This window comes from Columba livia, unplaced genomic scaffold (genome assembly GCF_036013475.1).
Source record: "Columba livia isolate bColLiv1 breed racing homer unplaced genomic scaffold, bColLiv1.pat.W.v2 Scaffold_107, whole genome shotgun sequence".
Taxonomy (NCBI): Eukaryota; Metazoa; Chordata; class Aves; order Columbiformes; family Columbidae; genus Columba; species Columba livia.
Genome location: NW_027043012.1, coordinates 2,390,360 through 2,399,054, shown reverse-complemented (window position 1 = coordinate 2,399,054; position 8,695 = coordinate 2,390,360).

Here is an 8,695-nt window from a genome sequence, read left to right as displayed (position 1 = left end):
AGTACAAAAAAATAAGCTGCAGATCTCCTTAGGCTGAGTCATGGTGCTTTGGGGCAGGGACCATGCATATCATGAGAATATTTCACAGTTTCTGCTCTGTTTTCAGTGTATGACACCAAAACACCCACCTGATGACATCCTTTCAAGAGCAAAGACAGCAATTTGCAGAATTCCGCTTCTTAGGGGAAGTGAGAAATTGCTGAGCTGACACCAAGTCCTGCAGTGTCCCAGTCACCTGCAGAGCCACCGCATCCCCGTCACGGTAGCGGGCATTGTGACAAAGGTTCTATGTCAGCTGGGTGTGGCAGCCAGGCGCCCCCTAGGGGATGGGGAGCCTGTCAGCCCCGGGCCTGTCACTGCCTGGTGTCCCTGCTGCCACCAGCCAGGCCTCTGAAAACTTGTCAAAGCATGCCCAGACTTGGGGCCAGTTTGGCCCAAAGTCTGCAAGAGACAAGTCGGGAAGAAAGATATGGGACAGAGGGAGAAAGCGAAGGGAGCAGGAGAAAGGGAAGGAAGAATAAAAAGTAGTGTTGGGCTGCAGGAGTGAGATGGAGGAATTGCAAGAAAAGAGGCAGGAAGCAGGAGAGTGAGAGAAAAGGAAAGAAGAGACATGCAGCCAGACGAGGGCTTAGTGAGAGAGGATGGGACAGAGAACAGAATGAGAAGGACATAAGGCAAGGCTAGGACAGGCAAGGACAGGCAAGGCAAGGCTAGGCTGCAGGACATGTTTTTGCTTTATAGTTTCTAGCACATTCGTCTTCAGACGAGGAGGAAAGCCATAAGACCGTATGGATTAGGCCCAAGCAAAAACCCCAGCTACTTGAGACACTTAGACTAAGCCTAAAATACCAAGATCTCTCCATAAGGATGGTTTTTATACTGTACTTCCACAATCTGCTGGCAGTACAAAAAAATAAGCTGCAGATCTCCTTAGGCTGAGTCATGGTGCTTTGGGGCAGGGACCATGCATATCTTGGGAATATTTCACAGTTTCTGCTCTGTTGTCAGTGTATGACACCAAAACACCCACCTGATGACATCCTTTCAAGAGCAAAGGCAGCAATTTGCAGAATTCCGCTTCTTAGGGGAAGTGAGAAATTGCTGAGCTGACACCAAGTCCTGCAGTGTCCCTGTCACCTGCAGAGCCACCGCATCCTCGCCACGGTAGCGGGCATTGTGACAAAGGTTCTATGTCAGCTGGGTGTGGCAGCCAGGCGCCCCCTAGGGGATGGGGAGCCTGTCAGCCCCGGGCCTGTCACTGCCTGGTGTCCCTGCTGCCACCAGCCAGGCCTCTGAAAACTTGTCAAAGCATGCCCAGACTTGGGGCCAGTTTGGCCCAAAGTCTGCAAGAGACAAGTCGGGAAGAAAGATATGGGACAGAGGGAGAAAGCGAAGGGAGCAGGAGAAAGGGAAGGAAGACTAAAAAGTAGTGTTGGGCTGCAGGAGTGAGATGGAGGAATTGCAAGAAAAGAGGCAGGAAGCAGGAGAGTGAGAGAAAAGGAAAGAAGAGACATGCAGCCAGACGAGGGTTTAGTGAGAGAGGATGGGACAGAGAACAGGATGAGAAGGACATAAGGCAAGGCTAGGACAGGCAAGGACAGGCAAGGCAAGGCTAGGCTGCAGGACATGTTTTTGCTTTATAGTTTCTAGAACATTCGTCTTCAGACGAGGAGGAAAGCCATAAGACCGTATGGATTAGGCCCAAGCAAAAAAAAGAAGACACTTAGACTAAGCCTAAAATACCAAGATCTCTCCATAAGGATGGTTTTTATACTGTACTTCCACAATCTGCTGGCAGTACAAAAAAATAAGCTGCAGATCTCCTTAGGCTCAGTCATGGTGCTTTGTGGCAGGGACCATGCGTATCATGGGAATATTTCACAGTTTCTGCTCTGTTGTCAGTGTATGACACCAAAACACCCACCTGATGACATCCTTTCAAGAGCAAAGGCAGCAATTTGCAGAATTCCGCTTCTTAGGGGAAGTGAGAAATTGCTGAGCTGACACCAAGTCCTGCAGTGTCCCTGTCACCTGCAGAGCCACCGCATCCTCGCCACGGTAGCGGGCATTGTGACAAAGGTTCTATGTCAGCTGGGTGTGGCAGCCAGGCGCCCCCTAGGGGATAGGGAGCCTGTCAGCCCTGGGCCTGTCACTGCCTGGTGTCCCTGCTGCCACCAGCCAGGCCTCTGAAAACTTGTCAAAGCATGCCCAGACTTGGGGCCAGTTTGGCCCAAAGTCTGCAAGAGACAAGTCGGGAAGAAAGATATGGGACAGAGGGAGAAAGCGAAGGGAGCAGGAGAAAGGGAAGGAAGAATAAAAAGTAGTGTTGGGCTGCAGGAGTGAGATGGAGGAATTGCAAGAAAAGAGGCAGGAAGCAGGAGAGTGAGAGAAAAGGAAAGAAGAGACATGCAGCCAGACGAGGGCTTAGTGAGAGAGGATGGGACAGAGAACAGGATGAGAAGGACATAAGGCAAGGCTAGGACAGGCAAGGACAGGCAAGGCAAAGCTAGGCTGCAGGACATGTTTTTGCTTTATAGTTTCTAGCACATTCGTCTTCAGACAAGGAGGAAAGTCATAAGACCGTATGGATTAGGCCCAAGCAAAAACCCCAGCTACTTGAGACACTTAGACTAAGCCTAAAATACCAAGATCTCTCCATAAGGATGGTTTTTATACTGTACTTCCACAATCTGCTGGCAGTACAAAAAAATAAGCTGCAGATCTCCTTAGGCTGAGTCATGGTGCTTTGGGGCAGGGACCATGCATATCATGGGAATATTTCACACTTTCTGCTCTGTTTTCAGTGTATGACACCAAAACACCCACCTGATGACATCCTTTCAAGAGCAAAGGCAGCAATTTGCAGAATTCCGCTTCTTAGGGGAAGTGAGAAATTGCTGAGCTGACACCAAGTCCTGCAGTGTCCCTGTCACCTGCAGAGCCACCGCATCCTCGCCACGGTAGCGGGCATTGTGACAAAGGTTCTATGTCAGCTGGGTGTGGCAGCCAGGCGCCCCCTAGGGGATGGGGAGCCTGTCGGCCCCGGGCCTGTCACTGCCTGGTGTCCCTGCTGCCACCAGCCAGGCCTCTGAAATCTTGTCAAAGCATGCCCAGACTTGGGGCCAGTTTGGCCCAAAGTCTGCAAGAGACAAGTCGGGAAGAAAGATATGGGACAGAGGGAGAAAGCGAAGGGAGCAGGAGAAAGGGAAGGAAGAATAAAAAGTAGTGTTGGGCTGCAGGAGTGAGATGGAGGAATTGCAAGAAAAGAGGCAGGAAGCAGGAGAGTGAGAGAAAAGGAAAGAAGAGACATGCAGCCAGACGAGGGCTTAGTGAGAGAGGATGGGACAGAGAACAGGATGAGAAGGACATAAGGCAAGGCTAGGACAGGCAAGGACAGGCAAGGCAAGGCTAGGCTGCAGGACATGTTTTTGCTTTATAGTTTCTAGCACATTCGTCTTCAGACGAGGAGGAAAGCCATAAGACCGTATGGATTAGGCCCAAGCAAAAACCCCAGCTACTTGAGACACTTAGACTAAGCCTAAAATACCAAGATCTCTCCATAAGGATGGTTTTTATACTGTACTTCCACAATCTGCTGGCAGTACAAAAAAATAAGCTGCAGATCTCCTTAGGCTGAGTCATGGTGCTTTGGGGCAGGGACCATGCGTATCATGGGAATATTTCACAGTTTCTGCTCTGTTTTCAGTGTATGACACCAAAACACCCACCTGATGACGTCCTTTCAAGAGCAAAGGCAGCAATTTGCAGAATTCCGCTTCTTAGGGGAAGTGAGAAATTGCTGAGCTGACACCAAGTCCTGCAGTGTCCCTGTCACCTGCAGAGCCACCGCATCCTCGCCACGGTAGCGGGCATTGTGACAAAGGTTCTATGTCAGCTGGGTGTGGCAGCCAGGCGCCCCCTAGGGGATGGGGAGCCTGTCGGCCCCGGGCCTGTCACTGCCTGGTGTCCCTGCTGCCACCAGCCAGGCCTCTGAAAACTTGTCAAAGCATGCCCAGACTTGGGGCCAGTTTGGCCCAAAGTCTGCAAGAGACAAGTCGGGAAGAAAGATATGGGACAGAGGGAGAAAGCGAAGGGAGCAGGAGAAAGGGAAGGAAGAATAAAAAGTAGTGTTGGGCTGCAGGAGTGAGATGGAGGAATTGCAAGAAAAGAGGCAGGAAGCAGGAGAGTGAGAGAAAAGGAAAGAAGAGACATGCAGCCAGACGAGGGCTTAGTGAGAGAGGATGGGACAGAGAACAGGATGAGAAGGACATAAGGCAAGGCTAGGACAGGCAAGGACAGGCAAGGCAAGGCTAGGCCGCAGGACATGTTTTTGCTTTATAGTTTCTAGCACATTCGTCTTCAGACGAGGAGGAAAGCCATAAGACCGTATGGATTAGGCCCAAGCAAAAACCCCAGCTACTTGAGACACTTAGACTAAGCCTAAAATACCAAGATCTCTCCATAAGGATGGTTTTTATACTGTACTTCCACAATCTGCTGGCAGTACAAAAAAATAAGCTGCAGATCTCCTTAGGCTGAGTCATGGTGCTTTGGGGCAGGGACCATGCGTATCATGGGAATATTTCACACTTTCTGCTCTGTTGTCAGTGTATGACACCAAAACACCCACCTGATGACATCCTTTCAAGAGCAAAGGCAGCAATTTGCAGAATTCCGCTTCTTAGGGGAAGTGAGAAATTGCTGAGCTGACACCAAGTCCTGCAGTGTCCCTGTCACCTGCAGAGCCACCGCATCCGCGCCACGGTAGCGTGCATTGTGACAAAGGTTCTATGTGAGGTGGGTGTGGCAGCCAGGCGCCCCCTAGGGGATGGGGAGCCTGTCAGCCCCGGGCCTGTCACTGCCTGGTGTCCCTGCTGCCACCAGCCAGGCCTCTGAAAACTTGTCAAAGCATGCCCAGACTTGGGGCCAGTTTGGCCCAAAGTCTGCAAGAGACAAGTCGGGAAGAAAGATATGGGACAGAGGGAGAAAGCGAAGGGAGCAGGAGAAAGGGAAGGAAGACTAAAAAGTACTGTTGGGCTGCAGGAGTGAGATGGAGGAATTGCAAGAAAAGAGGCAGGAAGCAGGAGAGTGAAATAAAAGGAAAGAAGAGACATGCAGCCAGAAGAGGGCTTAGTGAGAGAGGATGGGACAGAGAACAGGACGAGAAGGACATAAGGCAAGGCTAGGACAGGCAAGCACAGGCAAGGCAAGGCTAGGCTGCAGGACATGTTTTTGCTTTATAGTTTCTAGCACATTCGTCTTCAGACGAGGAGGAAAGCCATAAGACCGTATGGATTAGGCCCAAGCAAAAACCCCAGCTACTTGAGACACTTAGACTAAGCCTAAAATACCAAGATCTCTCCATAAGGATGGTTTTTATACTGTACTTCCACAATCTGCTGGCAGTACAAAAAAATAAGCTGCAGATCTCCTTAGGCTGAGTCATGGTGCTTTGGGGCAGGGACCATGCGTATCATGGGAATATTTCACAGTTTCTGCTCTGTTTTCAGTGTATGACACCAAAACGCCCACCTGATGACATCCTTTCAAGAGCAAAGGCAGCAATTTGCAGAATTCCGCTTCTTAGGGGAAGTGAGAAATTGCTGAGCTGACACCAAGTCCTGCAGTGTCCCTGTCACCTGCAGAGCCACCGCATCCTCGCCACGGTAGCGGGCATTGTGACAAAGGTTCTATGTCAGCTGGGTGTGGCAGCCAGGCGCCCCCTAGGGGATAGGGAGCCTGTCAGCCCCGGGCCTGTCACTGCCTGGTGTCCCTGCTGCCACCAGCCAGGCCTCTGAAAACTTGTCAAACCATGCCCAGACTTGGGGACAGTTTGGCCCAAAGTCTGCAAGAGAGAAGTCGGGAAGAAAGATATGGGACAGAGGGAGAAAGCGAAGGGAGCAGGAGAAAGGGAAGGAAGAATAAAAAGTAGTGTTGGGCTGCAGGAGTGAGATGGAGGAATTGCAAGAAAAGAGGCAGGAAGCAGGAGAGTGAGAGAAAAGGAAAGTAGAGACATGCAGCCAGACGAAGGCTTAGTGAGAGAGGATGGGACAGAGAACAGGATGAGAAGGACATAAGGCAAGGCTAGGACAGGCAAGGACAGGCAAGGCAAGGCTAGGCTGCAGGACATGTTTTTGCTTTATAGTTTCTAGCACATTCGTCTTCAGACGAGGAGGAAAGCCATAAGACCGTATGGATTAGGCCCAAGCAAAAACCCCAGCTACTTGAGACACTTAGACTAAGCCTAAAATACCAAGATCTCTCCATAAGGATGGTTTTTATACTGTACTTCCACAATCTGCTGGCAGTACAAAAAAATAAGCTGCAGATCTCCTTAGGCTGAGTCATGGTGCTTTGGGGCAGGGACCATGCATATCATGGGAATATTTCACAGTTTCTGCTCTGTTGTCAGTGTATGACACCAAAACACCCACCTGATGACATCCTTTCAAGAGCAAAGGCAGCAATTTGCAGAATTCCGCTTCTTAGGGGAAGTGAGAAATTGCTGAGCTGACACCAAGTCCTGCAGTGTCCCTGTCACCTGCAGAGCCACCGCATCCTCGCCACGGTAGCGGGCATTGTGACAAAGGTTCTATGTCAGCTGGGTGTGGCAGCCAGGCGCCCCCTAGGGGATGGGGAGCCTGTCAGCCCCGGGCCTGTCACTGCCTGGTGTCCCTGCTGCCACCAGCCAGGCCTCTGAAAACTTGTCAAAGCATGCCCAGACTTGGGGCCAGTTTGGCCCAAAGTCTGCAAGAGACAAGTCGGGAAGAAAGATATGGGACAGAGGGAGAAAGCGAAGGGAGCAGGAGAAAGGGAAGGAAGAATAAAAAGTAGTGTTGGGCTGCAGGAGTGAGATGGAGGAATTGCAAGAAAAGAGGCAGGAAGCAGGAGAGTGAGAGAAAAGGAAAGAAGAGACATGCAGCCAGACGAGGGCTTAGTGAGAGAGGATGGGACAGAGAACAGGATGAGAAGGACATAAGGCAAGGCTAGGACAGGCAAGGACAGGCAAGGCAAGGCTAGGCTGCAGGACATGTTTTAGCTTTATAGTTTCTAGCACATTCGTCTTCAGACTAGGAGGAAAGCCATAAGACCGTATGGATTAGGCCCAAGCAAAAACCCCAGCTACTTGAGACACTTAGACTAACCCTAAAATACCAAGATCTCTCCATAAGGATGGTTTTTATACTGTACTTCCACAATCTGCTGGCAGTACAAAAAAATAAGCTGCAGATCTCCTTAGGCTGAGTCATGGTGCTTTGGGGCAGGGACCATGCATATCATGGGAATATTTCACAGTTTCTGCTCTGTTTTCAGTGTATGACACCAAAACACCCACCTGATGACATCCTTTCAAGAGCAAAGGCAGCAATTTGCAGAATTCCGCTTCTTAGGGGAAGTGAGAAATTGCTGAGCTGACACCAAGTCCTGCAGTGGCCCTGTCACCTGCAGAGCCACCGCATCCTCGCCACGGTAGCGGGCATTGTGAGAAAGGTTCTATGTCAGCTGGGTGTGGCAGCCAGGCGCCCCCTAGGGGATGGGGAGCCTGTCAGCCCCGGGCCTGTCACTGCCTGGTGTCCCTGCTGCCACCAGCCAGGCCTCTGAAAACTTGTCAAAGCATGCCCAGACTTGGGGCCAGTTTGGCCCAAAGTCTGCAAGAGACAAGTCGGGAAGAAAGATATGGGACAGAGGGAGAAAGCGAAGGGAGCAGGAGAAAGGGAAGGAAGACTAAAAAGTACTGTTGGGCTGCAGGAGTGAGATGGAGGAATTGCAAGAAAAGAGGCAGGAAGCAGTAGAGTGAAAGAAAAGGAAAGAAGAGACATGCAGCCAGACGAGGGCTTAGTGAGAGAGGATGGGACAGAGAACAGGATGAGAAGGACATAAGGCAAGGCTAGGACAGGCAAGGACAGGCAAGGCAAGGCTAGGCTGCAGGACATGTTTTTGCTTTATAGTTTCTAGCACATTCGTCTTCAGACGAGGAGGAAAGCCATAAGACCATATGGATTAGGCCCAAGCAAAAACCCCAGCTACTTGAGACACTTAGACTAAGCCTAAAATACCAAGATCTCTCCATAAGGATGGTTTTTATACTGTACTTCCACAATCTGCTGGCAGTACAAAAAAATAAGCTGCAGATCTCCTTAGGCTGAGTCATGGTGCTTTGGGGCAGGGACCATGCGTATCATGGGAATATTTCACACTTTCTGCTCTGTTGTCAGTGTATGACACCAAAACACCCACCTGATGACATCCTTTCAAGAGCAAAGGCAGCAATTTGCAGAATTCCGCTTCTTAGGGGAAGTGAGAAATTGCTGAGCTGACACCAAGTCCTGCAGTGTCCCTGTCACCTGCAGAGCCACCGCATCCGCGCCACGGTAGCGTGCATTGTGACAAAGGTTCTATGTGAGGTGGGTGTGGCAGCCAGGCGCCCCCTAGGGGATGGGGAGCCTGTCAGCCCCGGGCCTGTCACTGCCTGGTGTCCCTGCTGCCACCAGCCAGGCCTCTGAAAACTTGTCAAAGCATGCCCAGACTTGGGGCCAGTTTGGCCCAAAGTCTGCAAGAGACAAGTCGGGAAGAAAGATATGGGACAGAGGGAGAAAGCGAAGGGAGCAGGAGAAAGGGAAGGAAGACTAAAAAGTACTGTTGGGCTGCAGGAGTGAGATGGAGGAATTGCAAGAAAAGAGGCAGGAAGCAGGAG